Below are 23372 nucleotides of genomic sequence, written 5' to 3'. Positions count from 1 at the left end.
GAACTCAAACCTTTACCCAGCAGGGAGTAGTCATGAGAATGCTGGCCCCTTTCTGACCCCTGACTTTATTCAGGAATCTATTTCCTTTCATCTGCTTTATTTCTTTCTTACCTAGTATTTGAAAGGGTTTGAAAGGGTGGAAGAAAAGGGATGGAGAAGAGTGGAAGAAAGAAGAGCCCGGAAAGCAGCTAATGGTGGCTACATGTATGTGAGTGTGTGAGTAGGAATGTGTGTGTGTGTAAAACAAGGTTTTGGACATAGTCATGGAACTTGATTTTCACAGTCTGGAGCTGAGATGTCTTCTACAGACTCAGGTGGTGAGGGCTTGGCCTTGATGCAGCAGTATTCAGAAATGGGGCTTTGTCCTGAGGGTTCTGATCTCATCAACGTCTTAAGCCACTAAAGGGCCATGGAGAATTAATGGAAACTTGAGTGGGACCTGGTTGAAGGGGTGGGTTTTTGTTCCCAGCTACTTCCCCTAATGCTTGTTTTCTGTCTTTATACCCAATTGCCATGAGCTGTGTATCTTTGCTCTATCATGTACTTCTAGCAATACTGTTTTTGCATCAGTACAAGTCCTCTGGAATAGGGCTGAGCAAGTATGAGCTGAAAACACTGAAGCTCTGAGATTAAATGCATCTTCCGTTTTTTTTATGTTGACCTCAAAAATATTTTGTCACAGTGACAGAAAGCTAAGTGACACATTTATTGTAGTTAAGTGATACTACTTGGAAATAAATGAATTTTTAGGATTGGGAATGTGGTCACACCAAAGAAGGGACAATAGAAACTTTCAGTGGTTATTTATACTTTATTATGAGGCAAAAATAACATTGGACAAGTACAAATAAAGAAAGGTGTAGAGACAGGAAACTAATGGGGAGGAAACTGTCCTATACATCAAAAGGTACTTGATTCCACGTCCTGGAGGAGCACAGTGGAGTAACTTCTGCAGGGCTGGCTATTTGCTACTGGAAAGTTAACACCTCAGACAGGAAGGCTGGACATAACAAAGCAGAAAAGTAAGGAACCCAGGATCCAGAAGCAAAGCCATAGTCTAGGGGGACATACCAGGCCAGGCAGAGTACGCTAAAGCCGGTGTGGAAGGTGAAGGAGAGCTAGATACCTGGCACCCATGACCCAGAAGCAGAGACCTGGTAGCCATCCTAGCAGCAGCACTGCTTGCAGCCACACTTCTGCTGGCAGCAGCCCTTCCCACAGCCACAGCCACAGCCGCCACAGCCACAGGAGCGGCAGCAGCTGCGGCGGCAGCAGCAGCAGACAACAGGCTTGCAGCAACAGCAGCCACAGCAGCCGCAGCAGCCGCCACAGCCACCACAGCACCTGTAGCACCTGTAGGTGGTGCAGCTGTTGCAGCCACCACAGCCTCCACAGCCACAACCACCACAGCTGCCACAGCCACCACAGCTGCCACAGCCACCACAGCCGCCACAGCCACAGCCACCACAGCCACAACTACCACAGCCACAGCCTCCACAGCTGCCACAGCCACAGCCGCCACAGCCACAGCCACCACAGCCTCCACAACCACAGCAACCCATAGTGTCAGTAGAGAGGACTCAGATGCGGTGAGGAGAGAGACTCAGGAGAGGGGAGAGATAGATGTGATGCTTCTTCTGCCAGGGGAACCCCTTAAGTACCATCTTGGGGAAGGGAAAAGGGAAGGATGGAGGACACATGACCTGTGGTCACTTCCTTGTAGAGCAGCTGCTGTTTCCTCAGCAGGGTCATCCAAGGTTTTCCCTTGTTTGTGTCCCATGCACTTCAAGTGACCTCACACACTTGCCAGCAGTGATTTCCTTTGTAAAGCCTCGTTAGATGCAAGTTGGGAGATGCTGTTGTGTGTGTGTGTGTGTGTGTGTGTGTGTGTGTGTATGTGTACACAGCATCTTTCAGATTAGCTGGAAACTAGACACTTAGTTGAAAGCAGCCTTTCCCTGTTCCTCTTCATTGCTTTTCTATGCATCCTCTATTTGAAATCTCCTGCTTTAATAGGAACTCTCAAAGGAAAAGGCAAATTAGAAACATCTAAATAGAATTTTCCCAAAAATTGTTACATCTACATTACTGTGATTTTCACACCATTAGCTGCCCAGTTAGAGATTCGTGGGTTTGCATGCTCCCTACTTAATTAAAAGAGAAAGAGAGACTACAGAGAATGTCATGGTTCCCCTCTTTCTTAACTCATTAAACTGTGTGTTAAGCCCTGATAAAATCTTCCATCATCTCTTTTCTCCTGTCCCTAGACTCCCTTACTGGTCCAATTCACTGGCCTGGATTTAAATTCCATATAAAGCTTTCCTGAGCAGATAGATCCTGTAATGTATGTCAGGTCATGCTTGTCTTCACCACCCAATATTCAGCTCTTGTCTCCATCTTCTTGCTCTGAGGCCCCTGAGGTACCTTCATTGTCTCAGTCTTATGCTTTGGTCAAACGTTCCTCTAAATTTCCAACCTTCCACCCTACCCACAAACACTCCTTAGGCAAATGCTTAAAAATCCCAGGTGAAGTCTTCTTTTCTCTTCCTTCAACATCCAGTCTTCTACTAGATTCTTCAACAGCTCTAACCTGATCATTCATCTCTAGTTCTTCTCAGTCCAAGCCCTTGTGAACCACCCAAGTAGGCTGTGTCACAAATGAACAGAGCCAATTAGACCATGAAAGCTCCAGTGTCAGATCCCCACAGAACAGCCTCGCTAGGTTCAGGAAACAGGCCCTGGACAGTGAGCCTTTGCCACACAAAAGAAGGATCTCCCTAGCCTTGCTGCTGTCCTGACTTCTGAGCGATCAACAGCAAGGCTTCTTCTGTGTATTCCTGGAGAAAAGCATTCCCTTGTATTTGCAGTGCTTTGGTATATGTTTGCACAGTAGCCTCACTCTTGCCAACTCTCAAACCTCACTGAACCCCATAGCAGTGCCCTTCATCTCATAGCAGTAAATGCATTTTCTGTGCTACGCTGGCCTTGATCAGTTCTCCTCACACCTTGTTATTCCTGTGCTATGCCCAGCTTGCTCACTCACTCTCAGTTTCTCTATGAAACAAAACAGTAAGAACAAGGTCTAAGAAAGAAGAAGCTGTGTAAGGGTCTTAGCTGTCTTTCATTCATAATTGACATGCAAATACAGGAAAAAGCTTCTTCCTTTCCCCAAATCAAGCTGTACAAATCACTAGGTCATCAAAATGCATATTCCAGAATGATTTTGTCCTGTTATGAGAACTGTCATTTCATCCTGAGTGCCCCATAGATGAATCACACGGTAATGCCTCATCGGCCAAGGTGCTGATGTTGATTGTGGCCTCAGTCGACTCCATTGCTTGTGAGGAAGACAGTGGTGTTTACACTTGGCAGTGACCTTTGAATCTGTTCCTGTGTTCTCCTTCAACTCCACAGACTTTCCTTCTGCTCCAAGCTCTCCAAAGGCGGAGTCTACGCCATCCCTTCACTTGTGCACATCTCTGAAGCCCACAGGACATCTGGACCAGGGGCGCCCTGAACATGCCTGTGCTCTGTGAGCACAGCCCACAGCTCACAGAGGCCATGCTTTGAACACCGTGAGAGAAGGTGGAAGACTGCCCATTGCTTGGACAGACTTCTTAGGTCTCTGGAGCCCAGAATTCTTCCCAGAAATGTTGGGCCCTTTTGATTCCTACTAGAGGGTAGCTTTAGGGAGAGCAAACACAGCTGCAGTGTGCAGAAGTCAAGGATATCTGAGAAGAGAGGTAAATGAAAGCTGGTGAGATTCTCATGTGGACAGCAAGTCACATGACAGTAAGGAAGTGGTCAGGTGGTCCCTGCTGGACTCCCCAGCATTGGTATTTAAGGGGCTCCCTCAGCAGAAGGAGCATCACATCTCTTTCTCCTGTCCTGAGTCTCTCTCCTCAGTGCACCTGAGTCCTCTCTACTGACATCATGGGTTGCTGTGGCTGTGGAAGTTGTGGTGGCTGTGGCTGTGGAGGCTGTGGCTGTGGAGGCTGTGGTGGCTGTGGCAGCTGTGGCAGCTGTGGCGGCTGTGGCAGCTGTGGTGGCTGTGGCAGCTGTGGTGGCTGTGGCAGCTGTGGTGGTTGTGGCTGTGGAGGCTGTGGTGGCTGCAACAGCTGCACCACCTACAGGTGCTACAGGTGCTGTGGTGGCTGCGGCGGCTGCTGCGGCTGCTGTGGCTGCTGCTGCTGCAAACCTGTGGTTGTCTGCTGCTGCCGCCGCAGCTGCTGCCGCTCCTGTGGCTGTGGCGGCTGTGGCTGTGGCTCCTGTGGCTGTGGCTGTGGCTGTGGCTGTGGGAAGGGCTGCTGCCAGCAGAAGTGCTGCTGCCAGCAGAAGTGTGGTTGCAAGAAGTGCTGCTGCTAGGATCCTTCCAGAACCTTGGCTTCTGTGTCACTCAGTTTTTAGCTCTCATTTCTTCCATCTCCCTCTGGTCATGGATTCTTCCTGTCTTTGGCGTTTCAAGTCTTTCCATCTGGAGAGTTTCTATCCAAATGGGTAGGAGCCTTCTCAGGGGGAAAACATCTGCTGAGCCTAGGTCCCGTGTGCCTCTTCATCCTCTGACCCCCTTTCCTGTGAGGTCCATGTGCTTTTTACTACCTTCACTATCCCCCTTGTTTGCTCTTCCACCCCTTATTACACTGTACCCTTTCTTTTCTCCTTTTCATTTAGAGTTCTTGTATAATACTTTCAAAATTTCCTAATAAAGTAAAAGATGCCACAAAAATCTCCTCCTCTGTGTCTGTTTGACCAATCTCTGTTCATATATTCCAAAACTCGAGAGGGCGTTTTATTGCTTAACAAAGACTCTTGAGACACCTGCCATCATAGCACGCCTACAAAGGGTTGCATAGGAAGTTATGAGCAGGTCTTCAGAGACCAGTCCTTCTCCTAATGAAATATTAAATTGTCCTGTTTCATGACTCTAATGTATACTACTACCGGATGCCTTCTGGTGCATGTGACATGGTGTCCTATCAAGTCCAAATTATAGAGTTTAAAGCCATAAGTGACTCTGGGTATTTGGCCTTAAATGTGACATCTTATCCTTACCTCCCCCACCTCCCATGCTGAGGTTCTGGGAACATCTCAGAAGAGAACGTGGAAAGAATGGTGGAGGTGGAGGTTGGGGAGTATGGCTGCGGAATGCCTCTTCTGGATCTGACCCAGCTTTAACACCCAGCACTTGTGGTTACTAGCAAAAGGTCTTCACGGGCCCAGACCAGTGTAGATGTGGATTTCAGGGAGCTCAGAGGCCCTGATAGCTGTTAGGGAAGGGAGAGTCATTCTTCTCTGGGTTGTAACCACTGATAGTTTTCCCATGCTCTTGTGGATGGCCTATATTCATGCACATGTGGGAAGCTTTATATGGACTTAATGAGTTATGAATTAACTTAATGAGTTATGAGTTATGAAGGAGGGGAGTTGGGAGGGGAGGGAGGAGGAAGTAGAGAAAAAGAGGATATGAAATTGGGATGTGAGGTGAGGAAGTTGGTTGGAAAAATTAAGGAGATTGGATATGATCATATTTCACTGTATAAACATGAAATTTTATGTTTGCTGCCAAAAGCAGCAAAACAACAACAAAGAAATGAAATATATATAATGAAAAAAATTAATATATTTTAAATTTATTTTTTAATTTATTATAATTTATTGACTTTGTATCCCAGCTGTAGCCCTCTCCTGCATTCCCTCCCAATCCCACCCTCTCTCCCTCATCTCCCCCATGCCCCTTCCCAAGTCCACTGATAAAGGAGATCCTCTTCCTCTTCCCTCTGACCCTAGCCTATCAGGTCTCATCAGGACTGGCTGCATTGTCTTTCTCTGTGGCCTGGTAAGGCTGCTCCCCCCTCATGGGGTGGTGATCAGAGAGCCAGCCACTGAGTTTATGTCAGAGACAGCCCCTGTTCCCATTACTAGAGTACCCACTTAGAGAATGAGCTACCATGGGCTATATCTGTGCAGGGGTACAGGTTATCTCCATGCATGGTCCTTGGTTGGAGGATCAGTCTCAGAAAAGACCCCTGTGACCAGAATTTTTGGTTCTGTTGCTCTCCTTGTGGCACTCCTGTCCCCTCCAGGTCTATATCTCCCCCCTCTTTCATAAGATTTTCTGCAATCTGCCAAAAGTTTAGCTATGAGTCTCAGCCTCTGCTTTGATACCCTGCTCGATAGAGTCTTTCAGAGGCCCTCTGTGGTAGGCTCCTGTCCTGTTCCCTGTTTTTTCCCTCTTCCAATGTTCATCCCGTTTGCCTTTTGGAATGAGGATTGAGCATCTTACCAAGAGTCCTCCTTCTTACTTAGTTTCTTTAGGTGTACAGATTTTAGCATGTTTATCCTATATTATATGTCTAATATCCACATATAAGTGAATATACACCATGTGTGTCTTTCTGCTTCTGGGATACTTCACTCAGGATGATCTTTTCTAGTTCCCACCATTTGCCTGAAAATGTCATGGTTTCCTTGTTTTTAATAGCTGAGTAGTATTCCATTGTGTAAATTTACCACAATTTCTGATGTAGCAGCTTTATTTGTAATAAGCAGAATCTGGAAACAGCCCGATGTCCCTCAGTTGAGGAATGGATTCAGAAATTGTGGTACATTTACACAATGAAATTATATAAAATGAATTTTTTTAAAAATGTAGCCAGGTTACCTAATCAATTCCAAGAAACCCAGAAATAGTTCAGAAAACTATTTTTTTTCCGAACACAATATTTTTATTGTTGCATCTCAGTCACACTCACTTGCCAGTCCTCCTATGTCTACTCCCCGACCCTTGTGACCCGCATCCCCCCAAAAAAGAAAAAGTAGAAAGAAGAAGAAAAAAGCCAAGTTCCTTTTGTGTTGCTCATATGCTCACTGTAGCATGGTCAAACTCCCAGTGGCCAGCCTCCCAAGGAAAGCTGAGTCCTTCTCTGCCTGTATCCCAGCCAGAAGGCATCAGTTGTGGAGAGCTATGCTTCAGCATCCTTATCAAACAGTTTAAGGGTTCTCTTTGGTGGCTTTCTTTTTAGGCAGTTTCTTTGGGGGAGGGGTTAGAGTGGAGGTCGGGGTTGTCAGCTTTCTACGTCCGTCTTTCACAAATGTGTGCCTGCACTCATCGGAGTTACTTCGGCAAGAGTGGCTTTCTTGCTCCTTATGGTCAGCGGGAGCACGGATCCTGGGCTTTGTATGGTTTCCGGCAACAGCACGGACCAGCTGGTCTACAGCATGAGCATGTGCCAAGAACCTCTTCTTAGTGTCTGGTGGCAGTACAGCCTGCCCTCTGCTGAAGCATAGCCACAGACCAGCATGGCTTCTGGGGGAAATACAGACCATGGGAGTCTATGGAGGAACTCCAATCCACTCAATGGATCATTCTTCAGCTCAAGCATCCTGCCACTGTTCAGAGCCAGGGCGATTGTGAGGCTGATGTGTGTGTGTGTGTGTGTGCGTGTGTGTATGTGAGTCTGCACAAGCTCCAGGCTGCTGCACACCATCCTGCCACTGTACTGTGTAAGGACCTGTTCATCCATTGGTTGCAGCCTTCCCTCACACCTGTCACAGCTGTGGGATCTCCAGTTTCGCTGTGCACATCCCTCTCTGGTCCGCCATCATTTCTGCCTTTCCACCACATATTCGCTCCTTGTAGTGGCATTGGAAGCTGCAGTGTGCCACACAATATATACTTTTGCTCAAACAGCTTTGCACGCAAACACTCACTGCAGTGAGTCCTTGGTCTGGTTCAAGGCCTCTGGCTTCTGCCAACCGTCAATATTGGACCCTCCATGAAATTACTGTCAGATATTCTGCTGTTGCCCAGAGTTGTGGAGATCCTTCGGCTCTGCTTCTGCAGAACTGGCCTTTTCACACACTCCAGCAGCTCGTAGATGGAGTAGATGTTGGGGTGGGGCAGCTCAGGGCCCTGGATCTGGCCCTGGGTGATAGTTGAGTTGGTCAGTCAGGGCTACTGCCAGACTGGTGCTGCTGAGAGCCAGAAAACTAATTTTTGAAGATTTTATTCCTCTAACTATGACTGTTACCAAATCTATGCTGGTCAGGGGTTAACCTGTAAGAGATAAAGGGTTAAGGGAGTCTTTATTATGGGTTGTATGATTCTGGGGGCTGGAAAATCAGTTCAAAATTTATAGAGCAAGCCCATGAGAATGAGTGTTTTTGTATAGTATATACATGCAAACGTATTTGTATAGTCTAAGTATATATAGTTCATCTATTTATAGAGTACAAATAAATATAAGTATATGAGCAAGAGTGAGGTTTCTTCTGGGCATGCTGGACCAATATACCTAGTAGACATCCAGATGGAAATGGTAAGTAAGCAGCTGAGGACTGAAGTTTGGTTTTCAGTAGCTACACTCAAAATGCTAACATCTCAAGGGTGGGGAGTGGCTGGCCCCAGGACTACAGGGTCTGCAGAGGATCTGAAACATAATATAAGTTAAGGCTTGAGCTTTGTCATCAGTGTGCAAAAAAAGAGATTTTAGGATGTCATCGTACAACACACAGAGAAGAGAGCATCAGGGCTTTCCAAGGCCAGCAGAGGCCACAGGGTGGACCAGTAGTGAAGGAGGGAAAGTCGCTTTGCATGGTGTCCTAGAAGCCGGTAAGGAACTCTTCCAGGCAGAGTGATCACGGCATCAGTGCTACCCACAGGTGCAGTAAGATGAACGCTGATGACGAATGAATGCATTAGCGAAAGCCATGCTGTTGATGGACAGGCAGAGGACTGCAAAACTAAATAGGAATGTGTTGGAAAACAAACAAACAAACAAACCTGGGAAGCAAGATGAGGGAGGAGGGTGGGTAGCTCAGCAGCGGGATGTTCACGTACTTCAGAATGGATGGAGGGTTGGGAAAAGGGCAACAGTGCACAGAGAAAGTTTTGAAGAATTTTTACCTGGAAGGAGAATGATAAACTAGTAGTAAGAGTAAAGACCTTTACCACACGCTCTGGTTGTTTGTTGCTTTGCTGTCTTGGCACCAACTGGGGTCATCGGGTAAGAGGAAGCCTCAACTGTTTGTGAGGGCGTTTTCTTGATTAATTATTGATTCAGGAGGGTCCAACCCAGTGTGGGTGGTGCCACTCCTGGGCAGGTGGTCCTGAGTTGCCTAAGGAAACAGGCTGAGCCAGCCATGAGGAGGAACCCAGTATGCAGTATTTATTCATTCTGTGGCAAAAGTTACTTCATTTGATAGCAGAAAATCTGGTCTTCAACTGCAACTGTGCTTTGAAACAAAACACTCAAATAGCCATGAAGTGGTGGAGCCTGAGGCCGACAGACCGCACCGACTCGCGTGTTTATCACCATGAAATGCACTTGCTTGAGCTATCTGGACTTTCCAGTATCACAGGCTCCACACATTCTGCAAATACCATTTTGAGAGAAGGATGACAGAGGGTGCAGAAAGGATGCCGGTATAGAGCTGAGGGTGTGTAGCTCTAATGTCGTACCGCACAGTAGGACATCCGCCATTGAAAACGTGCTTCAAACCACTAGAGAGGAGCTCAAAGGTTTCCAATAGGTAGAAATGTTAACAGTTGTGGGGCTGGCAATGCTAGTAATTTGATCACTGTACATCGTGGCCACGCATCAAATAGCAACACTGTACACAGTATTATATATATAATATATAATATTAATATTATATAATATGTATTATATAATATATAATTATATGTAATATATATATATATTTGTTGTTGTTGTTGTTGTATGTTGGTGATGGAACCAAGAGTCTCATGCATGTTAGGCAAACTCTGAATCCCTGAGTGATAGCCTGTCCCTTATTTTAAGGTGCAAATGTCAATTAAAAAATAAAATGATGAATACCACATCTGGGAAGATGAGACAGCCAGCTCAGCAGGTAAAAGCGCTAGCTGAAGCTCCCATAAAATAGCTGGAAGCAGTGGTGTGCATCTATGACCTCAGCACTCCCTGGAGAGGCAGGCTGCCTAGCCTTGAGTAGTTACACAGAGCAAGCAATAGAGATCCTGTCTCAGACAAGATGGCATGGGAAAACCTGCGTCTGAAACTTGTTCTTTGACCTCCCCATGAGCCAAGCTTACATACACACACACGCAGAGAGATAACTAAATAAAAATAAAAATTCAATTTCTGCATACATGCGTCTGTCTAAACTCGAAACAAATCCCCATTTCACGCCCCTAAAATGATCACGCCCCTCTTTTGCTCTTCACAGAGTGCCTTTTCCCCTTCCTAAGCTCCGTGGAACTACAACTAAAACTCCATTTTCGCGATGCCCATTTTGATCTAATTAAACGTAGACTAATGTACCAGTCATCCTAGTCAGATAATCTAATGGAGGGTGCAATCAGGGACCATCAGCTGGTCCCAGAGCAGCGAACAGTGTCTGTCTGCCTTGGGCTGGCGATGCAGAGGCAGGGCTGTGGGCGTTGTGAGCTGAAGGCGCCACCAAGCACAGCTGACCCCTCCAGCCGCATCTATTTCACGAGCGCTTCTCACTGTTCGTATTTTACACTTCACGATCCCCCAGGGAGGAGAGCTGAAAGCAATGAGATTACCAAGTAGCGGAGGGATCTGTTCAACAACAGATGTCTCTTCTGTCCCCTGTTCCCAAAGGTCTCTCTGCAAACCGGGTGTGGCTCAGCGGGGAGAAGAATGGAGGAAGCTAATAGCCTGTGTCTCATAGTTGCTTGTTCCACCACGAAGGCCCCCATTTATCCAACTAAACGACCGTTTTAAATGTTGAACCTATATATTTTGAAATGTGTGGCTGTGTGTGATGTGAGGGTATAGGGCCTCTTTCTATGTCTTCCTTGACTCAGGGATGTGAATTTCATCTGCTTCTGTAAATTAAAATTTTCATAGAAAATTTATGTCATCAGTATTTCACATCCCTTCTCCGGCCTTCAGTAAAAATGTGCGTAGTTACAGCACCTTGGGTGGAGCTGTGCACCCAGACATTATTTCTAAATGGCCCCTCAGCCTTTTCTAGGTGGGATAAAACCCACTCCTTTCAGTTTTTATAATTTTTCCCCTAATTCCCCAGTAACCTCTGAAAGTATGTCCTGAATCTCCTTATAAAACCACCTTAACTAACCATCTTTAAATTGGGAGACCCACAGACAGCCAATGTTATAACAACAGTTTGAGAAATGCTGAGAATATTTTTGAACTATTTCATGCAGCCTTCCCTTTGACAAATTTCTATGTCATGTAAAATTGCTGATTCAGTTAATATTTTCCATTTTTTTAAATATCCATTTTTTTGGAAGTATCGCTTGTCACCATATTCACAGGATATAGTTATAAGTGTAGCTTATGATAAACGAACATTTATGATTAGGACTTGGGACTCATCAGCCAATAAACTTTCATATTTTGGCTTCTAAACGTTTAATTCAAGTATGCTTAATTAAGCATGCTTAATTAAATTCCAACTCAAAATCAGCTTTTTAAGAAGCTTACATTTTCGAGCCAGGGATTTTTAGGCAGTTAGGGGAAAACTGACGCACGGTATTTATTTTCTATAATATCTTTTGAACTATTTTTATTTGCTTGCTTACTTACCCTGCTTTGGTCTTGTTCAAGGAGCTGACATTTAAAATACCCTTCACTAAAAGAAGTTAATTGAAAGCTGCTATAAAGCTGAAGATACCAGAAGCTATTAGAAGACTCGGTAGAAACACAAAGATTTTTAGTAGACTGCTTGAAGTTTGAAGGCTAGAGCTATTGGGGAGTTATTGATTTATTAGAAACCCCAAAGTAAAACGAGCTTCACTGTTAAACAACAGATTTCTCTGCTTAGCCTTATTTGATATAAGCCTTTTATTTGATGAAAGGTCAAGTGTATAAACTAGTCATAAAAAGATATTTAAACCAGGTTATATAGAATCATATAGAAAGGACAGCTAGCCTCCTAGCAAATATTTTTGTTGCTGTGATACAATACCTTGACAAAAATGGCTCAATGGAGAACGGATTTATTATGGACTGATAGTTAAGGAGTACAGCCTACTATGGTGAAGAAAGTCAAGACAGCGGGAGCCTGAAGCTGGTCACATCACATCCATATTGGGAAGCAGAAAACACAGATGATGGCTATATTCATATCATTTTCTCCATTTCATACAGTGCAGCACTGCCACCTAAGGAATGACGCCACCCACAGTAGGCTCGTCTTCTTACCTCAATTAACCTAATCAAGAGAATCCCCCATAGCCATGGCCATCCTCTGAGTCACTCTATGGTCTGTCAAGTAGACAACAGTAGCCATTACAAGATTGATGCCTCAATCTCATTTCTAATCTTCTAACTAACCTAAAAGCCCCTTGCCTATCCTATCCATAGAAACTTACCCATTTCAAATAAATATATAACAGGTTTGCAGAAAGTACAAGAGCTATCTGGAGATGATTAATGTGAAATTCCTTAGGAAATGTAAATTAAACCAACCATTATATAACTTGCATAGGCATTGTTTATTTATTTAGGATAGAGAAAGATACCTCCCCATATTGAGAACACTGTAGGTCAGGAATAGCTTTTGGTTTTTCTTTCTCTTTTAAGAAAAGATCTTGCCATGCGAATAGAGATGGCTGAACTGGAATTCACCGTATAAACTGGGCGGGCCTTGACCTTTTGGCATTTTTCTGCCTCCTAAGTGTTGGGATTACAGGCATGGACCACCATACCACACAGAAATGGTGCGATTTAGAAGGCAGTCTAACCTATTTAGGACCTCATGAACCAGGATGTACATGCTTGTTGCATTAATAAGATAACTGATATACTAACAACATTTTTTTACTTCAAAGTAATCTAGGAACAGGGCTAAATAATTTAATATGGAATGCACATAGGACAAGATTGGCCATACACAAATTATGGCTAAAGTTGGAGCTTTATAACAACACTGTTCGCTCTAACTTTTATGCACTTCAAATTTATTAAAATCAAAAGCCTCTAAAATATCCATCAATAAATATCCAGACTAAAACCCAAATTTTGCTAATTTCAACCATCTTTTCATGTTATATACAAAAATAATTTGTGAAAAACTGGAGGGTAATTTGGAATCCAGAAAACATATTTTGAGTTTAATTTTATTTTAGAAAGTAACAGTAGCTTTTTTTATACCCTCAAAATGTACTGAATCTATGTGAATTATCCTTTTTAACATATATATGGAGATATATACATGTATATATGATATATACACATATGTATGTAGATATATATGTGTGTGGGAGACATATATACATTTACAGGTTCTCAATGCATAGCTCAGATTGCCCTTAAAATGATGCTTCTCTTGTCTCACCCTCTCAGTTGCTGAGATTATAAGTGTACCCTACTGTGCCCGGAAATTTTAATATTTGTTAAATAAAGATACCTTTTCATGAATCGACCTAGTATAAGGAAAAACAGATTTAAAAGGAAGTGTATAAAAAATCTCAATATTCTAAGGAATTTTCATTACATGTGTATAGAGACAGGTCACATTTACTATCTTTAAGACTGAAGATAGACGTATGGAACGAGACAAAATGTTAGCTACAGCTCGGGAGAAACTTTAGTGTCGCTGGGAACGACCACAGGCTCAGTCTCACACTTTCCACTGTATGCAAAACAGAAAACACATTAACTACACATTATTTATATTTCTCAATGCAATATTATATCGCTGAAGACATTATGCTAACCAAGAGAAACTAGAAATGAAGGGCTGTACAATATGATTACATTTGTATGGTCTTCTAAAACAACAAACTATACTGACATAAAAATAATCAATGGTTGCCGTGGACCAGGGTGAGGAGAAAAGGCTGATAGGAAAGAGACATCAGGGGCATCATTTGGTGTGAAAGGACTGTTCTTTGGCTACCTTGAAGCCGTGGTTATATAGACAAATGTTCTCACATTCTCAATTTATATATAATAAAGTATGAATGTACTCTCAAAAAATATTTTAGAAATATGTGTTTGTGTGCATATGAATACAGTGTGTGCTAGAATACAATACATATTACACATATATACCTATGTTACTATATACAGTTTTGAGCAGAGACATCTGTTAAGGTACAAAAGCCTTGTACTCAACTGTTGTTGGCGATATTTGCATATGCCGAACCAGCTTTGTATATCCCTAGTATGAAACTGACTTGATCATGGCTTATGATCTTATCTTTCATTGATTCAGTTTATTGAGAATTTTCATGTCTATGCTTCTCAGAGAAATTGGGCTTTATTGTTGTTGCCTTATCTGGTTTTTGTATCAGAGGAATACTGGCTTCATTGAACGAGTTTGGAAGTGCTACTTTCCTTTTTGTTTTGAGGACTAGTTTGAGGAGTGTTGATCTCAGTTCCTGAAAAATTTGGCAGCTTTCAGCAGTGAGCCCATCTGGTTCTGGCCATTCTTTGTGGAGGCTCTTTGTTGCTCTTCCATCTCGTTTTTCATCATAGATCTGTTTGAGTTGCTTATAGCCTCTTGATTTAATTTTGGTGGGTCCTATACACCTAGGATTTTATCCATTTCATCTAGATTTTTTTTTTTTTTTTTTTTTAGTTTTTTTAGTTGTTCGGATCATTCAACCAGGCAAGGGAAATTTGGTGTGAAACTAAACTTAGTCAAAATTAGAGTCATATACTATCATCTTCTGTTGTTAAATAAGACAATCTGAAACCTCTAAAATAAGCATTGATTATTAATTATGAGCATCTCACTTCCCCAGACCCCACCCCAGAGTAATTTTAAACAAGGCCTGAGAAAGTTGATCAAAGCAGAAATCCAGTTTGATTGTCTCCTGTGGGCAGTATTGGACATCACATGACAATATGCTTTTCAGAGGAAGAGGAAGGAAAAGTGAGAACATTCTGTTGCTTCAGATTTGGCTAATTAAAAGGAGGAAACAATAAATCCTCACACGGCTGCTATGATGCCTGCAATCTTGCTTGAATATCCAAGGATCAGCAAAGAACATCCAAGTATTTATTGGAAAAGACATAAAAAAGCCGGGGGTGCATGTCTGCTGTGGAGAAGCTCTCCAAGGTTGTTCCAGAAGATTCTGGTTGTCTATCACATAGCCCAATGCGAAGGCTGCCATAGCCACTCTGGGGAAAAGGGGAATTAACATTAGTCTATCATGTTAAACCATGTAAGAAACAGCCTTCAGGTTTCCTAATATCCAGGCTCTGATATAAAAGAATAGTGACAGAGGCTGGAGAGATGCCTCATGGTTAGGAATAGTGACTCACTGAATTTTTTTTTTTTCTTTTGTGGCAGTGTTTGCCTAGGCTGGATCAAACTTGTAATCCCCCTGCCTTACTTTCTCCATAGGTGGGCTTATAACCATGTTCCAGCACACTTAGGGCATCACACTTGATCCAGCTCTGAGAAGTGTGCATGTCTTCTCCTTTTTATGTTTGAAACAAATCAAGAGTACTTGGTGTCTCTAAATCCACAGGCTGAAAACGGGCTATGGAAGCACTTTTTTTTATTTTTATTTTTAATTGGTCCTTCCCTTTGCAGATGGTAAAACTCAGGCTCAAAAAGCTGGTGTCAAATAAAAGGAAATCTGGATTTTGGAAGAGGCTTTATTTGAAAGATAGACTGTGGCAATAGGAAGAACACATCAGAGAAATCGACAAGTCTTTCACAATCAAAGAGAAACAGGATTTTCTTTCCTGGGGTGAAGGAGGGGAGAGCAGAGATAAGCAGAATTGGCAGAGGAAGCTGGACAATGGAGGGGAAAGGCTGGGGGAGGACAGACAGGAAGCTATTCCACTGTGGCGGCCAGTTGCCAGAAAGCGCTGATAAGGGCACATTCCACAACTGTGTGCTGGCTCAGGCTTGGGAACCGAGGGCTTGGGGGTGAAGAGAAATACCCTGTTAAGGTTTGGACAACACCAAACAGAGGGTGTGAATGGGAGTTGTAAACACTTGGCGTTCCTGTGACCCACCAGCGATCTTCAGGCTAGAAATCCCTAATCTGTAGTCTCCTCTCTTTCTGATGAGGTCCCACTCTTGTGACATTACTGAAAGTCTAGCAAAGATGGTCTTCTTTCCCTTGCCCTTGCGTTTCATTCCATCTCTGTGGGATCATTTAATGACATGCCCTCAAGTTCCCTGAAAGAACTGCTTTCAAGAACTCTCTCTCTCTGCATGCTTCGTTATTGTGTTTGTTTGTTTGTTTGTTCTCTTCTTTGTTCCTTTATTCATTTAGCAAGGACTCTCAGCTTCTTTATGGAACAGCATGCTGGTAAACTTCAGAGTCCTTGATTTTCAAAAGTGTCCTGCCTAAAATGGCTATGCTGGCGTATGACTGTATTCCCAAAACTTGGGTTGCTGAAAAAGGGAGATCATGAGTTCAAGGACAGTTCCAGCCATAGAGAAAGACCCTCCCAGAAACAAACAGAACCTACAAGACAGCCCAGTGTGTAAAAGCCCTCACTGTACAACGCTGACGACCTAAGCTTGATCCCCAGGAGGAGTGCTGTAACCCCAGCATTCTTACAGCGAGAGGAGAGGCATGCAGAGATGGGAGAACAGCTTTAACGGTGTCAGAACAGCTAATGCAGAGTATTTTAGCAAGAGACACTGCCCCAGTGAGGTGGGAGGCAGGAACTAACCCTCTAAAGGTCCTCTGACTTTTCCATGTCTGCTGTGCATTACACACACACACACACACACACACACACACCCCCCAATGATAACAACAACAAAAGACAACAACAATTACAAAACAACAAACAAAAACTTACTCATCTTGCTGGGGAAATTTTTGATAAACTTATGTATACTTTTACTTTACTATCATAATGGTTATTAAGGGTTACTTAAAAAGTTTTTAAACCCAGTCTAACCCTAACTTTAATAACATGGTTGTCAGTTAGTTGTTGTTTTTTTCTTTTTCTCGTGGCAATATATGAAGACACACTTGGTTGTCATGACCAGGCACATGCCGGCATCCAGTGATTTTAGCAGCTGATGGTTTGGCGCTCTCAGGACAGGAAACAGCCCTCGGAGTGAAGGGTTCTCCAGCCGGAATGGCAGTGTGTGAGGATAGGAGACATTGATTTCAGTTCTGATCTGACTGGCACACATTTGGTAAAACAGGTAGCTAGCTATACGACACCTCCCTTGGACAAATTCCTTTTATAATATACACTGTAGCTTTATGAATAAAGTGCTCCTGCCTCTGAGCCAAACAGGCAATTGTCGGCTCTCCTAAAGTTCCGGCTTCATGTATGAGGCTAATGGTCAGCGACAGATCTGTTTGTGCTTAAAAAGTCGATACTAATCTGGGTCCTTAGTATTGCAAGGAGAGAACAAGAAATTTGAATCAGAAGTTTTTAGCTAGCTACTTTTCTGAAAAGTTCACCTTTTCTGCGTATTTCCCAGAGATGAGCGCCTGCTATGTGAGTAGGAGGAGGTTTCTTTTCTTTTCCCTGGAAGCCGGTACTTAGAATGCTAATAAGTTCAGTGTGAACCGAATCCTAAAATGGGATCTAGGAGTCAAGTGGTTCAGAAAGGAAAACCAGAACAGCAACTCAACAATGGGCCCTGACAATGTCAATAACTAGTGGGCGTGAGACAACTCAACCTTAAAATAAATAACTTCAAAGTTTCATTTGATGTCAGGAAAACACATGCTCGTTGCTGGGGCCGCTTCAAAGGAGGCTCCCAGCTCTGCCTTCTCTTCCGTTAGAGCTCCGTGAGCATCAGGTCACGCTACTGTTTCTGCGCCTGCATCTCCTTCCTCCTGCTCCACCTTCTTTGGAAAAAAGTTTCAAAGGTGACAAAATGTATTCTTGGAAAGGGAAAAGTGTATGGGCAAGTATGTAAACTCCCAACTCCCTGACCAGGCCTTTTCAGCTGGATACTTGACCCAGCTGAACCCAGAAGGGGATCGGAGAGTAAAGCCGGCAGCTAGCTGGAAACCTTCAGTCCCCAGAGAGCTTCTCGAGGCCGGCATAGGTCACTCGATGTCTCCACCTTTTCCTGTGAGGTAAACTGAGTACCGGTTACCCGGCTGTCAGTAATGCGGATGAAGCAGTCACCAGCTGACTCCAGGCAAACAGACAAAGCACGAGCTGCATAAACATCTGTGTTTATCGTCTATCTGCTCCACCCTCTCCCATGGAGCCTTTCCCCTTCACTGGACTCACCCGAAGCCCCTGGCTGTATAACCAAAGATGGCTAATTGTTAGGAAGAACTGTGTCCTTGGTCCTTGCCAATGAAAACGGAATACACGTGTGAGATGCGTGAGCAGCTAGACAGAAAACGATGTAGGATGGTACCATGCCTGGCTGTGGAGAGGAGGGAGGCAGGTGGGAGGCCGGTCTCAATGACCTTTTCCTCTCACACACAGATATGTCTGGGGCTAGAGAAGAGTTCTCTTAAATCTGAAGGCAACAAACTGGAAATCCCTAAGGGTAGAGAGTTAAAAATAAGGCAAGTATATTGTTTAAACTACCTTGATTGCAGTGATACAGTTTCTGTAGGAGGGGGAATCGCTGACTCCTTGACTACAGTCTGATGGGGGGAATGTGCATGTTGATATACTTCCTCATGTGTGTGAATGAGATTTTTGTAAAGCCAGTATGTTCTTACTGGCCTGTGTCCTCTTCATACTGTCCTCTTTCCTGGGCTAGCCCATCCCACTTCATCCTGTTCTGTTCGTTCTTCGATGTTAACGTGCTTCTCTGGTAACCCTCTAAGTAGAATTCAAGATCTGCAATCTGTGCAGATACGTTCAACAGCTGATCTTCTTAGGTAGGAACGAATTTATTTTAGGGTAATGAGAGCAATGGAGAGGGATCCTTTTGTCTCTCATCCTGAGCACAAGAGTCACACCTGCAAGTGTGTGCTGGGGCTCAGACTCACTTGTTCATTTCAGAGACTATAGGAAGTGCTGGTGCATTCAGCTCATCTAAAGAAGTGTGAGACAAGCAACTGGACCGGCATGTAGGACCACTAAGTCAGTTAACTCACACTGAGGTGCGTATTTTTGTCTGGTCCTGATAAATAAGGTATGGCAAATGGCTGTGCTGGTTTTATCATGGAGACAAATCCAAATAAACGGATGAGGATGACCACGGTGACGGCTATGATGGCGATGGTGACAACGATGACGACAACGATGACGATAAAGATAATGTGTCTGCACACATGCTCATGCCATGATATCTGTGTCAGAAGATACCTGTGGAGCCAGTTCTCTCCTTTCATACGGGTTCTGATGGCCAAGCTTGCACAGTTGACACCCCTCCCCCAACACACACTGATCCATCCTATTGGCCCTAAACAGAGAATTACTGTGAGAAAAACAAAACAAAACAAAACAAAACAAAACCAGCCCCAGGAATGGCTCATTGAACGATACTAGCAATTCATATTTATTAAAACTACACAGAAAGAAAAATAAGCAGTTAGGAGGACTGACCATCAACCACATGGTTTTTCACATCATAAAACATACATTTCCTTCTTCTTGTACCTTTGGTCTTTCAGTCAGAAAAATGAAAAAAAAAAAAAAATCCTTGAGACAGTGACAGTACATTCCAGGTCAACACACAGGAACTTAACGCTTTGATTCTGGATTTCTTGTTCAATGAGGGAAATTAGGATGACCTGAAAACCTGGTGGGAGGAGTTAGGTTTCATCTCAGCTCTGTGTTTGAGTTTGTGTTTGGGGGTGGGGAGTGGGGAAGAGAAAAAGGGGGTTGGAAAGGGAGGGACGGAAGGAGGAAAGGAGAAGGAGGGAAAATAACTCTTAAATATAGTCCAGATAAGTCAATCAAATCCTCTTTTATTCTTTTAGAGTTAGACAAAAACAAGCCGTGTTTCCTGATGGAGAAGTTTTAGTACAGGGCAGGACTTTGGAGATTTTAAAGAGGATAGAGGCTTGAGAGATGGCTCAGAGGTTAAGGGCACCGGTTCCTCTTCCAGAGGTCCTGAGTTCAATCCCCAGCAACCACATGGTGGCTCATAACCTTCTATAATGAGATCTGGTGCCCTCTTCTGGCCTGCAGGCAGAGCACTGTATACATAATAAAATCAACAGACATTGCTAAGTAAGTTTCAGCTTCCTGTCATTTTCAGAAACTCATTAACATATTGCTGTTGACGATACAGAAACATTTTAATGAGTATTTAAATGTGAATAAAAAGCTTTTGGAAGTGAAGATTTACAGGGCAGGTAGGCCCCTTAGTTCTTCTTAAGCATTCAACTAGAAGCAAACATTGGCTCAGCATCAGTAATCTAAATTAATTTAATAATTACTTATCTAGGTGCATCTGTTTGATTTCAACACACTTTTTCTAGAAAGAGAACTGCCCAGCATCTAAAGAAGCGTGAGTCTTGGGTGAAATTAAAGTACAGCTCAGTGATTAAGAGCGCTTGTTGCGTTTGCAGAAGACCCCATGCCAGGTGGCTCACAGCCCCGAGTAAACTCTATCTGGCACAAAAATATTTTAAAACGTAGTTTTCTAACTTGCTGCTTAGCCCTCATCCTCCCCCCCCCCCTTCATCTCTGCTAGTACTGAGAAGTAAGAGGTTACAGCCACAGGCCTCAGCCTCTGGCTAAATGGAGAACAATGACACTGCATAGAAAGGCAACAACTCCAGGAGAAATGTCACCCACTCAGTCCTTGACCACTTCCTTCCTGGAGCCTCCCTGAGCCACTCCAGCTCCTCCCACTCCATGTTCTGACTCACCTCCTTCTAGCTGTAAGATCTTACTGCAAGGCACTCCATCGGGTGACTCAGGTCCAGTGCCTGACCCTCTTTGTACCTGATGATAACATGCTATGCGCTTTACAGAAGTTAACACATCTCGGAACGTTGCCTGGCACACACTATTCCATCAGTAAGTGTAGCTGTTCTTTGGAAGCCTTTGGAAGGCTTTGATATTTCAATATGCGTAACTATTAGTTGGAAGACTTTTTGAGAGCAGGGATAAGTTTTGTCCCACATAGCACAGTGTCTGTGTTATTCTGTGTATCCTAGATGCATAGATGGGGTATCATTCCCCATGGCTTTTTGCCTTCCTTCCTTCCTTCCTTCCTTCCTTCCTTCCTTCCTTCCTTCCTTCCTTCCTTCCTTCCTTCCTTCCTCCTGTGGAGGCTTGAATAGGAACGGTCCCCACAGACTCATGCACTCATGCTAGCCATAGGGAGTGGCACTATTAGTGTCTGTGGCCTTATTGGACTAGATGTGACCTTGTTGGAGAAAGTGCATCGCTGTAGGGGCGAGCTTTGAGGTCTCATATGCTCAAGCTATGCGCAGTATGGCTCACAGTTACTTCCACCGCCTGCACTTCAAGATGTAGAACTCAGCTCCTCCTCCAGCACCATATCTGGCTGCATGCCACCATGCTTCCCACCATGATGACAATGGACTAAACCTCTGAGTGTTTCTACAGAGTGTTATATGGAGTGTCATTGTTCACCACAGAAGGAGGGAAGGAAGGAAAAGAGAAGGAAAGGAGTAAGCAACAGGGAATGATATCCTGTCCATGGCTGCAAGCCAGCCCCAATTAAATGTTTGCCTTTATAAGATTTGCTGTGGTCATGGTCTTTCTTCACAGCAATAGAAACTCTAACTAAGACACCTCCCTTTCTGTTTTGTATGTGTGGTTTATGTGCAGGAAAGGGTGTGCTCTCTTGTGTGGGTGGGTATGAAGGATGAGGTCAATGTCAGGTGCTCCCTCAATCAGTGTTCTCATTAAAACAGAAGTTCAAATAGGATTGACATCAGAAGTAGGAGAAGACAAGGAAGAGGACAGGAGCCTTTTAGAGGACCTCTGAAAGATTCTACCCACTAGGGTATCAAAGAAGATACTGAGACTCATAGCCAAACTTTGGCCCGAGTTCCAGAATCCTTATGGAAGAATAGGGAGAGAGAAAGACCTGGAGAGGACAGGAGCTCTACAGGGAGAACAACAGAGCAAAAATACCTGGATCTAATGGGGCCTGCAAGGACCGATACACCAACCAAGGACCATGCATGGAGAGGACCTAGATGCCCTGTTCAAAGAAAGCCCATTGGCTGCTCATTTTCAAAGTGGGTTCCCTAGTAAGGGGAACAGGGACTGTCTCTGACATGAACTCAGTAGCTGGCTGTTTGATCACCTCCCCCTGGGGGATGCAGCCTTGCCATGCCACAGAGGAAGATGGTGCAGTCAGTCCTGGTGAGACCTGATAGGCTAGGGTCAGGTAGAAGGGGAAGAAGGAGGACCTCTCCTATCAGGGGACCAGGGAGAGAAGAAGGAGAGTGGATGGGACTGGGAGGAGACAAGGAAGGGGGGCTGCAGTGGGGATACAAAGTGAATACATTGTAATAAATAAATATATAAATAAAATTAAAATAAAAAGTATCCAAAAACAAAACAAACAAACAAATCCAGAAGTTTACTCTGTAATCTAGACTGGCTGGTCAGTCAGCCCTGATTCTCTTGTTCCTGTCTCTCCAGCACTGGGTCACGGGTTCATTGTTACTCCTACCTTCTAGGTGGTTGCTGGGCATCCTAACCCTCAGTCATCACTTCTGAGAGAAGAGAGGTGGTGGCTTCAGGATGTTGACGTTGGAAATCCCTGGACTCTACTTTAAGGTTGGCAGCCCATTTGCCAAAGCCAAATGTCTACCTCAAAATGCCCAGATTTGTGGATTTTAGCTTAGGGAATCCAGCCTATCACAAGGGAAGATGCATATAATAAAAGATTGTGTGGGGACACTTGTCACTGTAATGTTTTAGCTATTTTATTGGGGTTCCTAAGGCTTCTACCTCCCTTCTACCCCAATTCCTTCTACCACCCCAACACCAGGTAGGAGAGATAGAAGGTTAGTGGGGAAAGGGACATAGTTCTCTTTGGCTGCTTCCTGCTGGTTAGTGTCATTGGGTTCCTTGGGGGCAAGTTGGATCTTAGTTTCAGGTTATCTCCAATTTCTTACCAAACTGCAACAAAGAGCAACCAGGAGCAACAGGGTGGGTAGCAGCGACAGCAGCCTTCACCTTTCCAGTCCCCCAACTCTCTGGGCTCTGGCATTCATACTCTCTGAGAGTCCTAGAATAAAACCACCCGCACCCAGCAAAGATCCTGCCCCTCTCAGAGACTAGACGAGGCAAATAGTCTACTGCTGAGGACAATCTGAAGCAGCCTCATACCTCACATCTGGGACTAAAACAAAAACATGTTTACCTAACATAACTGAGTTTTTAAAGACACCAAAACTTCCACCAAAAGACGCTGGTATAGCAATCCTGTCAATGGGATTTTTGTACCTGTGTTAGAAGGGTGGCTGGTGTATTTATTAACTTTCAAAACACAGCATGGGCTCATTTTATCTGCCATGGTTGGTTCTGCCTCAGACT

The sequence above is a fragment of the Psammomys obesus genome, unplaced genomic scaffold, assembly GCF_907164565.1.
Source record: "Psammomys obesus unplaced genomic scaffold, mPsaObe1.curated_primary_1811, whole genome shotgun sequence".
Classification (NCBI taxonomy): Eukaryota; Metazoa; Chordata; class Mammalia; order Rodentia; family Muridae; genus Psammomys; species Psammomys obesus.
This window is presented reverse-complemented; position numbering follows the sequence as displayed.